Source organism: Uranotaenia lowii, chromosome 3 (assembly GCF_029784155.1).
Source record: "Uranotaenia lowii strain MFRU-FL chromosome 3, ASM2978415v1, whole genome shotgun sequence".
In the NCBI taxonomy this organism is placed as follows: Eukaryota; Metazoa; Arthropoda; class Insecta; order Diptera; family Culicidae; genus Uranotaenia; species Uranotaenia lowii.
Window position 1 is genome coordinate 50,683,485 of NC_073693.1, and position 18,054 is coordinate 50,701,538.

Below are 18,054 nucleotides of genomic sequence, written 5' to 3' on the forward strand. Positions count from 1 at the left end.
CAGTTACCAGTTACCAGGCTAAAATGCACCAAAATGCACATAAAAAATTTACCTTTTAAATTTCGTTATCATATGCTGGAATATGATTGTTTTGCAACACACGTTTGTTTATTTCAAAATTTCATCCATCCAAACATTAATTTTTATAATTTCAGCAAGCAGATTTTTTTGAAGTATTTTTTTTCCCCTAAATGTATTCAGCACCCTTATGCTTTTTCTGTAAAAACCTTTTTGACAGAAAAAATGTAAAATTTAATTCGAACAAAACCCAAAATTACTGCAATCAGTGTTTATGCGTTATTACATCACAAATATATCAAAAACTACGAATTTTCAAATGTTTTCATTTGATTTTTCATTAACAACAAAGTTTATTCCAGTTTACTCCTTTTTCTTAGTATAGTAAAAATCGCATGTTTTTGTAAATTTAAAAATAACTGATGAAACCTATAGTTTTTCTGACTAAGTCAATTTGCTATCTCATTGACCTTAAAACTTTTGGTGTAAAAGCGGTATCATTATCTGTGAAAATTAAGCTTTAAGGAACCATTGGAGTTGAATCTTCAGATATGTATTGATGTTTTTTCCTTTGTTTGATTGCCGGAAATTTAGTATTGAAATGTAGCACAGAGATATTTTTGGGTTTGTTATAAGATAAGTCTGAAATCACTGCAAGATACAGAACTTATCCTGGATCAAAAACTTACCTTTAGCACCGAGTTTGTACACAGAAAGTGCACAAATGATCTTGTATAAATAGAACTTTCGAGATATTTGCATGTTGAACGTGAAAAAAAAATTCCAGTGAAAATTAGGGGAGAATGAGGATACTTGATCCCTGGGGATACTTGATTCCTTAGCTATATCTCGAATCTGGAATGTCTTACAAAGATCAAATGTTCTAGAAAAATGTGCCAATATGAGCAAAATAACAATGCTTGTAGTTTAAAAAATTTCAACAAAATAATTGTTTGAGTAATTGAACTTTGTTTGAAAAATTTCACTAAATGTAACTTGAAGATCTTTTTTCATCACTTTAAAATGTTCCTTACATGGGAAAATTATGAAAAAAATATATGTTTCAATGTATCAATCGTTCGAGCGTAAAATGAACTTCATAATGCCATATTTTCAAAGCAATGGAAAACTCTCAACTTTTTTCAGAAAAAGTTTTCTAAAATGTTGATTATGGGTGCAATTGATCCCCTAGAGTTGGGTACAAATGATCCCCCTTCCAAACGGCATATTCTTCTTCTGAATGGATCGTTATGATTGCTGATAACGAAATTACTAATATTTATCCAAAAACTAATATTTATCAAACAATTGTCTGAAGAAAAGAGCAAAAATAATTAATTTTCTCTTAATTATAAAAAATAGCGCCTTTAAGTATGCAATGTTTAAGCGTTGAGACAAAGTTATAGAATTTTCTTCTTATTCTGCTATAAATTGTGAAATGAGAACAAACATGACCAAAATAGTCAATTAACATTCTATCTTGGGGTTTTGTTTGATTTTTATACAAGGATTAGGGCTTCCTGAATAAAAGATCAAGTTTCCTTCAATAGGGGATCAAGTCTCCCCTAACTTCAGAAAAATCGTAATTTTTTTACTCCCACGAAAATGCTTCTAGTTCATCAACGGGTTCAAGTATCGTTCTAATTTTTGGAGCATAAAAACTTGAAGTTACAAGCTATCAGAAAATGTCTAAGACGGCGAGTGGCTAAATTTTCCCAAAAAGATATGGTGAAAATAAGAAAAGGGGATCAAGTTTCCCCACTTTCCCCTAATGATTTCTGGCATTGAATGCAGCTCTCGATTTCATTCTGTTATTTAACGTTCGAAATGAGTTATAATAAATTATGAAATGTTTATTTTGATAACAGTTATCGGAATAACATAAACATTTAAAAAAAATGAAATTGTTAAGTTATTTATTCGTTGATTGATTCTGCAGAAGATTTTTGAAATGATAGAAACCAAAAATCGTTTTCATTACCAAAATGCGCTCTCTATTCATTGGCATAAACTCAGTGAAATTAGTTTGTTAATTTTTAATTTGACATAAAAATTGTTAATTCTATGATTTTTTCTTAGTTTTAGATATTGAAAGATAATTTTCTGAACTTTTGATTGATGAACCAAAACTTTGTTTCAAAAATATAAAGAATTTTCCTCCTCTCTGAAATAATTATTTCATGTAATTTTTATCCTATTTTCAGGGAGTTAGAACGTTCGGAGTCCATTTTGATTTATTAGGAAATGTTTATTCTGATAATAAATGTCTAATGTTAGAAGCATAGTTAGTCAAAACGAAAGGAAGTTATCAGAATAACTTAAAAAATAAATAGGATAAATAATTTAAATTTTACGCGAAAGTCGCCAAGAAAAAAAAGGAAATATAAAAACCGCAAAGTTATATATTCGTTTATTTAATCTGCAGAAGACTTTTGAAGTTTTTAAAATTGAACTCATAAATAGTTTTCCTTATCAAAATGCGCTCTCTATTTATTGACATATAACTTTTTATAATTAAATTGCTTTTTTTGAAATCTTACATGAAATTTGTTTAATCATTGATATTTTCATAAGTTTTGATATTGGAAGATAATTTCCTATACTTTCGATTAACTTTTTTTCTACAACATGAATTATTTCCTTCCACTCTGAAATAATTATTTCATGAAATTTTGACCTTTCTTTCTGGGAGTTGAATACAGAGTTGGTCCTTTTTTTCAAATTATACTAAATTGCATCAGCAAAAAAAAAATGGAACGACAAAACTTCTTATCAAGCTTAACAATTGAAGCTTTTTCAATAAGCAACGATATAAATTTTTAATTCCGTTCCTAATATTTTCATAAAAATGCTCTATTTTCATTGAAAAACACTTTTTTCCTAATGAAATGGTTTATCATGCTTAGATCCAAAAGAACAAAATAAAACATTTGTATCTTATAAAACAAGAATAAATAAATTAATATTAAAAATATATCATCCATCGGATGAAATGTTTTTGAAAGTTATTTTGTCAATACCTTAGAAAATCGGATCAATAATTTGTTAATTCACAAACAGATTGAATTTTATTTCCTTCTATCAAAACATAATCGGATCAAAAATTTTCCTTTTGTAAATTTCTTCATCGTTATAAAAATCGAAACAAAAAAAAAGTTTTTTGAAGGTATTGAAGTTGAAAAAGGAAGCATGATGCCCCGGTTGACGATATTAATCATGTGTCGTTTCTCTTGAATTTGGTATAAATAATCTGAGATTTTCAATACTGTTGAAAAATTCTCCTATTTGTTTTGGATTGGATGATAATTTCTCTTAAAAAAGTAGTTATTAGATTTTCCAAGTTAACTAAACTTTGTATCTACGCTTACGAACTCATGAATCTAAAAAAAAAATGAAAAACAAGGAATTGGTGAAAATCTTCGCCACTAGTAAAGATGACATTTTTTGTATGCAGTTGACAAACTAATCATCTTAAATATTGTAACCTTCTTATTCGTATTCAAAATCATTTCGCTTGTAGCTCATCTTTTTTAATTAGAACTCATATGAGCCATATAAGGATTTGTAATCAAAATAATATGAATATTTTGTACAAAGGTTACCAAAAAATTTTTCAGCACGTATCCGGGCATGTTCATAAATAAACCTAGTAAAATCCAGGCATTTGATTAAAAAAAATCGGGCAATTTCTGGCCAATTAAGTCAAAACCCAGAAGATATTACACAAAACCTATGAAAAAATTTAGAAAAAAATTAATTTTCATCCAAACTGATCGACAGATTTTAAACCGTAGGTATTTTAGACTTTAAAAAAACCTTTCATGATTATTTTTAAAAAATTTGATCAAAAAATTAATTATAGGCAAAAATAACATCACAAATTTTTTTGATTTTTCAAATAAAGTGAATAATCCGAGCAAAAACCGGGCAACCGTCTGGCTGGATCAACTGTTCCCAAATTTTGTATTAAATATCTGGGCAAACCCGTTTCAAGCCGTGCAATCTGGTAAGCTTATTTTACATCCTTGTAACAAAAAGAGAAAATTTATTAGTTGTAACCTTCAAAAGTATTTTTCTTCACTCTCTACTAGGGATGTACCGAATGTTCTGCGCCGAATATCACCCAAAAATCGTTAAGCCGAATTTTCGGCTCATCAAAAAGTTGAGCTAGGCGTTCGATCAAATAGGCCAATTTGGCTGAATATTTATTTTTAAACTTCAGACAAAACAGATTTGTGATTTTTTTGTGATGTAGAACAAGGCCGTGTGAATCCCCCTCCCAAAAAGATTTTTCCAAGGTTATAAGCCCAAAGTGCCCAAGTGTTAACAAACATGTCAGAAAATTGGCTTGCCTCCGGCGGAATTGAAAATTACCCAATTAAGCATTCCAGACTGCACGATTTTACCCAGACTTGCCTGGACATTTAGTGAAAGTTTCAAAACAACTTGGCCCGGATGCCCGGTTTTTGTGTAAAACTGCCTGGATATTACCCGGATTTTTAATTTTTTATGCAAAACTAAGCAAGAAACTTAAATTAAGTGATGGCAAGTTTTGATTTTTGGTTTCACAAATGAAATTTTAAGAGTTATTAACACATTACGGATAGCCAAGAAATCTAAGCCGAAAAACATCCAAATTCAGAATACATTATCTCAAAGGTCACTGGAACAAATTTTTTCAAATTTAGTTTATTTGAGTTGTCGAACGTGTTGTGCTCAATTTAGTAGAAAAGAGTTGTATCATAAAATTTATATCATTTGAGTTATGCTTATAAGAGAAGCATACGAGTTTTCTCGCAAAATATTAACATCAAAATAATATAAAAAAAGAATTATGTAAAATAAACTGAAAGCTTAGCTGATGTGCTTCGACAAAAAAATGAAAATCCAAATGATTTTCTTGATTCTTTCTCATTACAATTTCAAATTGCTTCAGATTTGCTCGGATATCGCTTGGTTTTTGGATTGCAAAATTTGAAAGCAAATACGGGATACATAAGATTTTTCAATGGGCTTGTGATATAGCTCAGTTGGCAAGTCTGTTGTCTTCTGAGCCGATGTCCATGAGTTCGAGCCCAAGAGTAAACATCGAACACAGTTGTACCGGATAAGTTTTTCAATAACGATCCGCCAACTGCAACGTTGATATAAGTCGCGAATGCCATAAAGATGGTAAAACGACTATAATCGAAACAACAAAAAAATAAGATTTTTCAAAAAAAAATTTCCCGGTATAGTTCGACCCGGATAAGTGCAAAATAAAATTTCATTACGTTCACGACACTACATTACGTTCACAGATTGAACCTAGTTTTTGATTGTAAATATCAAACTGCAATTCCACAAACCTCTTGTCTTGAACCTCAAATCTTTACGATCAAAAAACTTTACTCGTCTTCAGAAAGTTTTTTTTTTTTGAGTGCAGCTTATCCTGTTCAGAAATTGAAATTTACCATTTTAATTTCAAAATTCAATCCTAAATCACTAATTCAACACATAAACAAGCTGCTAGTTATGTGACAGGAGTTTGCTACTCAAGATTCTCAACAGAATTAGCAAGTTCTGAACGTTTTCTAAGGAGGCCACTGGAGCTAAAAGGGTATAAGTGCATAAAAACTTATTTCGAGAAAACATGCTTTTAAACTGTTGTGATTAACCATTTTCCATGTATTTGAGAAGATATTGTATTTTTCTTTCGAATGTTTAAGTATTTAAATAAAATTTTGAAAATTAAAAAATTCATCAAATATAGTTTAAAATATGATTAATCGTTTGGCATTATTAACTCAAAAACGAGTATTTCGTCACCTATACCCCTTAAGCTCTGATGGTCTCAATTTTAAAACAAAGGCATTAAGAATCATATTCTCTTGAGTTTTAAATGAAATTTTTTTCTTAAAATTTTTTTTTTACATTTAAATTTAATTTTTTTCTAAAAAGTTTTTTTTTTCATTTTCATTTTTTTTTTATTATTTTCAATCAAAACAAAAATCAGGCAATCAAAATAAACAATTCGAATCTTATCATTCAAATAGAAAAAAAAATAATGCAATTTATTTCGTTAAAATAAAGTAGAAGAAGAAGTTGCTGCAAAATTTATTAATTTTGTGAACTCAAAAAAAAAAAAAAAAAAAAAATTTGAGCATCATTCTATGTAGCGATCAACATCGACGAATTTTCTGTATGATTTTGGTTTCCGTGGCATGTAGTTTTTAGCTTTTTTATGTGTTTATTTAAACATTTTTTTGGTTGATAAGGCCGGAACGAATTTATAATCCTTCTTTTGTCACATGAAGTTGGAACAAAGGAGGGGGTGGGTAGTAAAAAAATAATGCAAAAACTATTCGTTTTTTGCTCTTGAAATTGTTTAAATTTTCGATTTGTTTATCGAAATCTTCATAAAAAATCAAACTTTATTTATTTCCCCCCTTCAGATTTTTGGAAAATTTAAGTTCCGGCCTAATGATGTAGAAGAAATAAAATTTGAAAAAATAATTATTCAGATTACACGCTCTTCCCACTAATTTCTCATAATAGAGTTAAGCAAGGTTGCCGAAATAAATTCTGTGTTTTTGCGAAGAAATATTATGATTTCCTGTGATTTTAACTTTAAATTTGAAAACGGTTTTATATAAGGGAAATATCATTTATTTCATTTAAATGCTTTGAAAATTTGTGTTTTTTTTCATAATTTACATGAGAAAAATCAATCAACATTTCCAATCTTTTTATATTTTTCCAAGATAAAGGAAGAAATAAAAAAAAATTTAAAGAAAATATATTTTGATAGAAATGCGTACAAACAAAAAATCTGTGAAATCTGTGAAAATTTCCAAAATTCTGTGTTCTGTGATACAGAATATGTGATGAAAATTTACTCAAAATTCTGTGGAATCAAAGATTTTCTGTGGTGTCGGGAATCTTGGAGTTGAGTTTTTATAACAAAAATCCAAACAGTTTTAGTCATTTTTACCATATTGAAATCCACAATTCCCTTTAACGATTCTTACCTCAACACCTCTATTATGAAAGGATACTTTTTATAGTACCACTAAAGACTTCAGGAGTTTTTAAGCGACCCACCAATCAATGTGTTTCAGACCTAGCTTTAAATTTCTAATGCCACCTGCAAGAAGCCATCCAGCATAATTCACTCAAAGGCTACATTCATGTGAATTTCCAATGTACATAATGAATAAAGTCAATGAAATCTAAGTCGAAAAATAAAATAAAATAAATAAAATATAAGAGCAAACATTCGTGGCGATAAATCCAAACACAATAATGAAAAATTTATAAAATAACAAAGCAGGCCTGGAATACAGTTTCTCCTAGTAGCTTTTTCAAAATTTATTCAAAACATTCTTGTCGAGTCAGCTTCAACCCATAAGAACAACATTTATCTATGAAATCTTTCTCTAGTAATTATTAAACAAAATTTGAGCACACATTCCTGGAACCTCATCGAGCACATCTTAAACAGTTTTTTTTTTCTCAGCCTTCCTCGTTACATAACCCCAACCAGGGAAAATCAGTTAAAATGGAGATTATTGCCCACAACACCTTTAAAAAAATATCTTCACCTTCACTCAATTGAGAAACTTTATTCTCTACTTATAAAGACGTTTTCCCGTTGGTACGGATGCTAATTACAACACTTCGGACATAATTATCACACTTCACAACCGACTGTTCTTTCAAAGTCCATCATTATTCTTCAGTGGATCTTTGAATTAAATCAAAACCTGAATAAGATTGAGGTATTATCTACAAAATGTTGAAGGGTGGAAAAAACACGTGCGTTTCAAAATGGATCAACGCCTACTTCTCAAAAAATGTCAACTGTGAAGTAATATTTTTTTTTCTATGATAGGATTTGAAACTAAATGGTTTATTCATCCCCAATTCTGTGCAATAATCGTTTAAAAAATATTTATTCAGTTGATGAAGCTATGGGAGCAGCGTTGTCAGATTGCAAACCGCTCAAGTCCGTATGTTTGAAGAAAATCGAAAAATGTACTGATTTTGACAAAATGAAACTTGATGACCTTTTTTTTGGTCATCACGTAGACATTAAGTACATCCGCAGAATCCCGGTAATTTTTCGATAATCCGTAGAAAATCCGTAGGGAATGCTGAAATTCAGTAGATTTTGAGCATCGATCCGTAGCTCCGTAGAAATGCCTAAAATCCGTAGATCTACGGAGAAATCAACATCAATGGTAAAAAAATTGGACCGAAGGAGACATATTTTGTGAACTAAGGGTCAATCAATTTGATAAAAAAGTAATTTAAAATGAAGAATTAATGCAAATAGACCCTTCAACACGACGAATAGTTTGTTTGATAGATAGTACTGAATATTTTTAAAAATTATTTCATTTATGTGCTCCGGCTTTATCTTAAAAAAAGTTTGAAAAAAAGAATCCAAACCTAGTGAGAACCTTAAACAAAGTAAAGTGTACACATTTACAAACAATTCTGTATTCTTGTCTGTGCTAAAATCGTATTTTAGCCTGTTTAACGCTCTTTTTTAAGTTACAAACTTTCAAAAAACTTTTAAAACTTGATTCAACCAAATCAACAGTTTGAAACCGCTTTTCCAACAAGTTTTTCGTTCCAAGTCCCATCGAGCGGGGATCTAGCGTCCGGGTGCAAAAACAACCGCGCTCAGGGAAGCGTGACAACCGGGCTGCCGGCGATAGCTACGGAGCGCAAATCCTGCAATCCCGCCATCCGTCGGTAGTCCAATTGTTAGTCGAACCACGACCCAGGAAGACCAACCCTAATTCATTCCACCCAACCCACTTCATCCCCCCGACCCATTCTGTTCCTTCACCGATTCTACCATACAATTCATTCAGGTTCTGTGTTAGTCAAGCCTGGATTGAGAAGCGCGTGGGCGGAGGATTTGAGCCCAGGCAGAGCAGGACAGGACTGGAAAAAACACCCAGCGAGAAAGTCTGACAAGATAATTTATGCTATAAATAATTCCGCAATCGGTAAATCTTTTTTGTCCTACGTTGCCACCATTCTTCAATTTCTACTACTTCCCCAGTCAGGAGCCCTGAATTGTTGCTGGAAACAAGCTTTTTTCCCGTTCGGTTCTATTTTAACTTTTTTTTTTTGTGAGTTATTTGACTTCAACTGGTTGCTGATTTTGTTGTGCTGGTGAATGAATGGTGCGCTTTTCCATTGTCCGGTTGTACTTTTTTCCGTCCCTCGATTCCTCCCCCAAACGGGGGTGGATTTGTGATAACTCAACTTTTATTCTCGCTAGCTGACCTCCCATCCCGACCGTTTTTAATCTGCTGAAGTTAACATTCGATCGGATTCGAAACGGAAAAGAAGCTGGGGTTCCGTTATCCCCCGAAAAACCTATCGGGCGCCGGACCATATCCGATTTGCAATTTTGTGGAATGGCGGAACCGATCGGTAAAGTTTTTTGGAGATAAAGATTCTTTTTTTCGTTAATCTACTTGCAAAAACATCGAATTTTGTTCACCAAATCAGAAGTTTTGAATTAAAATTCCTAATTCTGGATTTTTTAAAGTTTTTTTTATTCAAGAAAAACAACAGATTCTAGCAGAAAAATTATTCTTTCCATAATTTTATAATAATCCCAAGGATAATCCTCGAAGAGGGAAACGAATCCATTTGGATAATAAACCAAACAGAAAAAACGAAAAACGTAAAAGTTTCACTGAGTCAGAAAGCGATTTTTCCCCACTTTCTCCTCAGAGGGGGATTAGATGGAATGCAACTTTCATCGGGTACAATTTAGATTTTTTTTACTCTATTCTCTTTCCGGAATAAAAAAAAACACCGAGAAAATCGTAGATGATGCAAGGCAGTCTAGCAGAGGCAGAAGTTAAGCAATTATTGTGTGCCATTTGCCGGAATCTCGTTTCGGAGATGGAAAACAAAACTCCGAAGCACAAGTCCTACCGGATGGCTGTTATAACATTGATTTCGGTTGTCAAACAGCATGTTTTCTCTCTGGCTGTTGGGGAAAGTTTTTCTTCCGAGCGGGGCTTTGGGGAATTCCGAATGGTAGCTGTGTTTAGATATGGATTGTTTTACGGGTTATTATGGAAAAAGGTGAAGGTTAAAGCGTTTTTAGGCTGCGGACATCTTTTGTAAATGTTTATAACTATACCTACAATAACATTAAAATATACCTTAACAGTTAAAATTACGACAAATGAGAATTTTCCAAATTGCAGATAAATAATTTTGATCTGGAAGTTTCAATAACAATTTTTTAGTATCTACACTGGCAGCCAAAGTTTGGGATCACCCCCTCAAAAACATGAAAAATTTCAATCAGCCATATCTCAGCCATCTTATGACATTTTGGAATTCTTTTGATCTCATTCAAGAGACCGTGAGCAAAACCTTCTTTTTACGTTTTTGACAAAATGTTTATATTGGGTTTTTTTTGACTTAAATTTACTTTAAAGTTGAGACATTTTCCAGAAACTTATATTGAGCTTCAAACCCGATCATGAAAATCATCTGAAAACGATCAACCTGTAGCTAAAGGTTTGATGATGTTAGTCTTCAAAAATATTTCAACTAAATATCCATTATGCAAGTTCAACTCATTAGCTTCCAAACCAGCTCAGCAGACAAACAATACGTTATTTTATAACAGAGATACGCGTGAAATAAAAATGCATGTTTTAGAAAACTGATTCCAAACTTTTGTCCGGCAGTGTAGAAACAAAGAATAGATTCAAAATAGAACAAATTAACTCCATTGACAATGTTTTATTCCAACGGTTGAACAAAAAAAGGGAATAAGAAAATGTTAATAGTAAGTTGGTTCAAGTGTTTTTAAAGATTTGTGTGTTTTAAAAGAATTATTTTTTTTAATTTGTAATTAGGCTGCGTGAAACAGCTTAGCGAATTCCGAGAGCTCACTTAGCTGTTTAACGCAGCCTTAATACAAATTTAGAATGATGTTCGAATGAATTTGCGAAAAATAAAAATTTGGTCCTATTGTATTTGTTGATTGAGATCCACGAAAAATGAAATATATTGTGAATGACTTACCTTCTCTCACAGTTTCGTTTAACTAAGATGTCTTTGAAATCTTGTTTCCGAATAATAGCAAACTTTTGATCAAACAGAATAGTTCGAAAAAATTCAATAATTCGTCAAAAAATAATTACCGAAAATGGTAGTAAAATCATCGAAAATACCAAATAAAAAAAAATATTACACTTTCAGATAGGTTGCTTGAAAACCAAGAAACGATCACTTGAAATTTAAAAAAGCCAGATACTGCATTCAAATGCCTTTTAAGTATTTAATGTTTGTTTTAAAGTTATTGAGAAGATTAGTTGGACAAAAAAATTCAAGCCCAAAAAATTTATCCATGGCCGTTTTTAAATTTGAAAAGAGAGAAAGAATTCGATCATATTCGACTTTTCGAGTTAAACTTCTCCAAATGCGAGTTAAGCTTTTGAAGGTAAAAATAGTTGAGTTGAGCACAATCCCTACATAACAACAAAATTTTGTACTCAATTAAACTTTCAGAAAAATAAAACAAAAAATTAAAATCATCAGCAAGAAAGTAAGAGAAAAAATATTTAAAAAATTCTGAAATTTTTAGTTCAAAATTACTAAAAAAATTATTTTATTCTGAGATAAATGTTGAAACAAAATCAGCTATCTCATTGATTGGCGAAAACAAAAAATCAAAAGTTTTTTCAAAACGTGCAGTTTCATTCTTCGAAGCTTTTGCTTTTTCAGGATGATCAATTTTCTTTGCATGAAACTTTTTCAGATTACCCATTCGTTGAAATCAATTATTTAAAAAAACATTTTCCTGCTAGTTTTGATTTCTATCTTGTTCAATTTTTTTCTTGTAATCTATCCAACAACTGTAATAGAGATACGATTCCGACGATAGAAGATGTTTATAGCGGCTTTTTGTTAATTTTGTTGATTTTTTTTTTCATTTGAAACTACAATGTCGAGTTGATGTGCATCTTTTACAATTGCAAATTTTTCGTTAACTAGCTGGCTCTTGACGAAAAACTCTGCAAAGAAGCAATCCTCTCATTAGAAGCAATCAGTTAGGAAAAGATACGACGGTTTAAAATGAAGAAAAATCAGTATTTTTACAAAAAAAAACTAAAATTTTGTCGTAAAACCCTACCTGGGGTAAATGAGGACGGCTTTATACAGACATGATACACATTTTTTCAATTTTCTCTTCCTCATCCAATACTATTAAGCTATATTTAGTGTAGAAAATTTAAAAAAAATCCTAACTGAATATATTCAGTTCTTTCAAATCTTCAATCATATTATTTTTGTCTTAAATAGTTTAGATTTGGTTTTTTTTTGTCGAGAACGGACAAAAATTTAAAAATGTTATTGAGTAAGCATACTAGCAATAAATGTAAAAACAATGTTGAATTTTGAAGCTGTTTTGAAAAAGTATGATTAAAACGGGCAAAAAAAAGCAATTCTGCACAAACGATGTGCGTAGAAGTACTTATTCCATAAATGGGTTTAAATTTCGAATGATGTGGAGTTTTCTGTGTTAAAAATAATAAAGGGATTTGAATAAATTTGTTTTCTAGAATATCTTCAAGAACTCCCACATGAATATCTACCATAATCTGGATTAAAAAGGCCAGAAAACGGAAATAAATAGGAAGCTGTCACTCGCTTCTCAATTCTAGAAAAGCAAGTTTCAAAGAAATTGCCGAAAGAAAATGCTTCGTAGACAATATACCAAAAATATTTTTAAAAAATTTAGCTTAATATAAAATGTCCTTCACAGAAACAATGCAAAAGTTGGTTTTATTTCTAAACAATCACAATTAAACATTGATCGAGCTAGTTCTTAAAAAAAATGTGAGAAAAAAATAGTGGAGGACAAGGGCGATTAAACTTCTACCGAATTTGTCACGAGTTGGCATTATAGTTTGCGATTTTTTTACTTTTTGTTACTTGAAATAGGACATTCCTGATCAAGGTTGCCGAAATCATAGAAAAATCTATAATTTCACAGAATTTTGAGCCAATTTTCGTCACAGAATACAGAATTTTAGGAATATTCACAGATTTCACAGAATTTTAAAATATTGGACGCATTTTGCCAAAATTCAATTTTTAATGTAAACAGAAATTTTTGGTAATTATCTTTGAGTTGGAAATATATGATAATTGATAAGTTGATTGATTTTTCTTAAGTAAAATTTAAAAAAGATGCTATCTGACATGATTTTTGAATAAAATTAAAAAAAAAAACATCAAAGAAAACCGTCACAGAATGTTTTGGTAAGATCACAGAAAGTCAGAATTTTTTATCGACAAAACACAGATTTTTTTTCCGGCAACCTTGTTCCTGATGACCCATTATGCATTTGATAAAAAAATATAAATATAAGTGTGAATGTGAAACCCAAATTGATTTTACGGCCTGAAGCGCTCGGCATTGTTTACATTGTTCATAATGAATTAAGAAACTTACTGTAAAAAAAATATTTAAAATTTTCATTCTGATTCTTTTTTGTTAACTGAGGAATCTGTTACTGCGTTTTCCCGACTTGTGATCTTATCACTTTACCACTTATAGCGTTTATTGGCTGAACCTAGAAATAGTAAATTTTATCAAGAAATAAAATTAACCAAAATGTCTCAAAATGCGACATATTAACCCCCCCCCATGAAAATTTTTCCCAAGTAAAATTTTCACCGAAGTATAGCAAAATGACTTGATATTTAATAAGTGTTAACAAGCAAGTCAAAAATTTTGCTCGCCTCCGGCGGAATTTTATCTTAAGTCACCCTTGGCTTCAGACATTTCATTCTACTTCACTTCATGACGTTCACGATTTGAAACTAATTTTTCATTGTAAATTTTGATTTGCAATTCAATTATCCTTTTGTATTGAAACTCTTAACTTGACATACAAAAACCCAAAACTTAGAATGGATTTTTAATGAGGAATTGAAACCAAACAAGAACAGAGTTCGAAACGAACCATTTTAACTTTAAAATTAATTTATCGAATACTAATTTTATACATCGTAAGTTGGAAACCATGCAACAGGCACAATGATCAACCGAATTAGCAAAAAAAACACACTAAAATTCAATACCCTTACCTTATTACTTAAATTTTGATTTAATAAAATCGTTTATGTGATTTAAAATGTTGGGCTGATAAGAAATATTCTTCAAGAAACCAATTTCAGTCTTAATTACATTTTGTATTTCTTGTTCTTGCTCAACATCAGATTTGAAAAGGTTTTGATAAATAACACAAGACCACAAAATCTACATTTTCCCAAGGTAAATGAATTTAAAAAAGTAATTTTGTCTAACTTGAGTGCCTTGAATCTAAATATGCAATCTTTCTATCAGTGATCAGCTGTTATGGAAATAACTTTTCAAAATAGGTTAAAATCTTTTAAGGAAGTTCTGGACTTATTTTTGACAAAACTTGAAAACAACAAAAAAACATTTTGAAATAAAAATGTTAAATGGTTAAACAATTTTCTTAAAACTTTAAGTAATTAAGAGTTCTATTTGTTTACTTTTCTCATTTAACGAGTTTTTACAGAAGTTTGAACCAATTTTTTAAAGCTTTATGCAGCAATGTCTAAAATACTTCTAATGATATCTTTCTACATTTTTAAAAACTTTCGAATTTTACTTTTTAAAATCATGCATCATCATCATCATCATCATCATCATCATCGTCTTCAAAATATTATTCCTTAATTGAATGAAGTATTATTAAAGATTTTTTTCTTAAATGTAGGTTTAATAGTTAATCAGTTATCAATGATTGATTTCACTTAAAACTGACACATTTTAAAACAAAATGTGATAGTTCAAATTTAACAAAAAATTCGAGTTCAGGGCGCTTAAATCTACCAAATTAATCATTTTAATATAAGCACCAAAATGCTTCTCCCTTGAGTTATCAATTAAATTTCTTAAATAAGTTTTATAATGATAAGATGTATTTATTGAAATAAAATTCTTTTTGAACTTATCTTTTTAATCTTAATATTTTGTTTCAATTTTCATATGAGTTTACCGAATTCCATAGTACAATTTTTTCCCAATTTTTAAATAAATTTACCGAATTTTAAAGTCAAGCTTATGAAATTTTTAAAAAGTTTGTCTATGTTTTTCAATTCTGAATTTTAGTATTTTAAAACATAAACCTTAATTTTTTTTTCTTTATAAAAAATCCACATTTCTAACCGTGATTAATTTTTATTCACATTCAAAATACATCAACTCTTGAGTTGAAAATGAAGAAAAGAAATGTAAATTAAGATGAGTAATAAACATCAATTATTATCATTTTCCTAACAGTCAATCATGGTTAATTTTTTTTTCCTGATCTGACATTTATTTATTGGACATTAATCGAATTAAGATTTATTTCTGAATCTGTGTTTTGGAAATATTTACATATTTCAAATTTGAAAACTAGACTGCTAAGAAATTATTTTGATGGCAATTTCAAGTTCAGAGTAAGGAACATCATTTTGAAAAAAATTTCAATGACTGAGCGAAAACATAATTGATTTAAAACTTTCATTGTGATTTGTTTTTAAAAGATTGAATCATTTCAAAACTAAAATTTATTATTTTTTGAGATCGTATAAAAATAATGAGTAAGGAAATGATGTTAGAAATCAATTTTCTTCTTTATTGTGTTATTTGGCATTGTTATTATTTTTAGTTGAATTTGAATTTCGAAAACCCCCTCCATGGACGAGTCCTTCGCACGGGCCTGACATTAGCGATAGATATTTGTCACTTTCTACTTCTCATATTCCCTAACCGGGAAAGTACTCATTTCTTAATGGGTACTTTGATATTTTTACCCAGAATATATGGCAAAAATGTTGTGTTACCACAAACCCAATTTGTGTAGTCTCGCTTAACCGTGTAATGATGTAAACATTTGTAACGCGTTTATCATCATCACCTGTTATCAGCAATCATTGATCTATTGTTCTCGATTGCGAAATGGACATAGCAAGAGAAACCAAAACAAACTATGTTTTGATTCTGCTCGTGGCAGCAAAAATCGTTTGCTGCTGTTCCAGATGCCGTTAGAAAACCGTAAATTTCAACAGAAACTAAACACACGTCAAGAGTGGCGTGGGATAATATTTCTGGTAACACTCCTGTAAAAAATATGGAAAGGAAAAACTTCTGTGTGGCTCGTCACGGTAAGAAAAGAAGCAGAAAATGGTAGAAAAAATTGTGGCAAAAGATTTCGAAAGTAATGTAAATAATTAAAAATCCAAAGATATGAATTCGTAGTTTCAGGTTTCAGTGAGTTTAGATTTCAGATTTCAGATTTCAGATTTCAGATTTCAGATTTAAGATTTCAGATTTCAGATTTCAGATTTCAGATTTCAGATTTCAGATTTCAGATTTCAGATTTCAGATTTCAGATTTCAGATTTCAGATTTCAGATTTCAGATTTCAGATTTCAGATTTCAGATTTCAGATTTCCGATTTCAGATTTCAGATTTCAGATTTCAGATTTCAGATTTCAGATTTCAGATTTCAGATTTCAGATTTCAGATTTCAGATTTCAGATTTCAGATTTCAGATTTCAGATTTCAGATTTCAGATTTCAGATTTCAGATTTCATATTTTAGATTTCAGATTTCAGATTTCAGATTTCAGATTTCAGATTTCAGATTTCAGATTTCAGATTTCAGATTTCAGATTTCAGATTTCAGATTTCAGATTTCAGATTTCAGATTTCAGATTTCAGATTTCAGATTTCAGATTTCAGATTTCAGATTTCAGATTTCAGATTTCAGATTTCAGATTTCAGATTTCAGATTTCAGATTTCAGAGACCTACAATGGTTGACAATCTACTCCGCTTGAAAACCGTAAATTTCAACAGAAACTAAAGACGCGTCAAAAGTGGCTTGGGATATTATTTCTGGTTACGGAACATCTCCTGTAAAAAAATACGGAAAGGAAAAGCTTCTATGTGGCTCGTCACGATTAGAAAAGAAATAGACCATGGGAGAAAAAATGGTGGCTACAGATTTCGAATTTAATGTAAAAAATTCAAAATCCTAAAATACGAATTTGTGGTTTCAGATTTCAGAAAAGGATTTCAAGTTCAGATTTCAGATTTCAGATTTCAGATTTCAGATTTCAGATTTCAGATTTCAGATTTCAGATTTCAGATTTCAGATTTCAGATTTCAGATTTCAGATTTCAGATTTCAGATTTCAGATTTCAGATTTCAGATTTCAGATTTCAGATTTCAGATTTCAGATTTCAGATTTCAGATTTCAGATTTCAGATTTCAGATTTCAGATTTCAGATTTCAGATTTCAGATTTCAGATTTCAGATTTCAGATTTCAGATTTCAGATTTCAGATTTCAGATTTCAGATTTCAGATTTCAGATTTCAGATTTCAGATTTCAGATTTCAGATTTCAGATTTCAGATTTCAGATTTCAGATTTCAGATTTCAGATTTCAGATTTCAGATTTCATATTTTAGATTTCAGATTTCAGATTTCAGATTTCAGATTTCAGATTTCAGATTTCAGATTTCAGATTTCAGATTTCAGATTTCAGATTTCAGATTTCAGATTTCAGATTTCAGATTTCAGATTTCAGATTTCAGATTTCAGATTTCAGATTTCAGATTTCAGATTTCAGATTTCAGATTTCAGATTTCAGATTTCAGATTTCAGATTTCAGATTTCAGATTTCAGATTTCAGATTTCAGATTTCAGATTTCAGATTTCAGATTTCAGATTTCAGATTTCAGATTTCAGATTTCAGATTTCAGAGTTCAGATTTCAGATTTCAGAGACCTACAATGGTTGACAATCTACTCCGCTTGAAAACCGTAAATTTCAACAGAAACTAAAGACGCGTCAAAAGTGGCTTGGGATATTATTTCTGGTTACGGAACATCTCCTGTAAAAAAATACGGAAAGGAAAAGCTTCTATGTGGCTCGTCACGATTAGAAACGAAATAGACCATGGGAGAAAA

At 30.4% G+C, this 18,054-nt stretch overlaps 1 protein-coding gene across 1 annotated transcript in view; it reads left to right on the forward strand.

The window, feature by feature from the left end:
- The window catches only part of LOC129751684 (B-cell lymphoma 6 protein homolog), a 131,185-nt gene that overhangs the window by 2,455 nt on the left and 110,676 nt on the right, over window positions 1–18,054 (forward strand). The window lies entirely within an intron of this gene.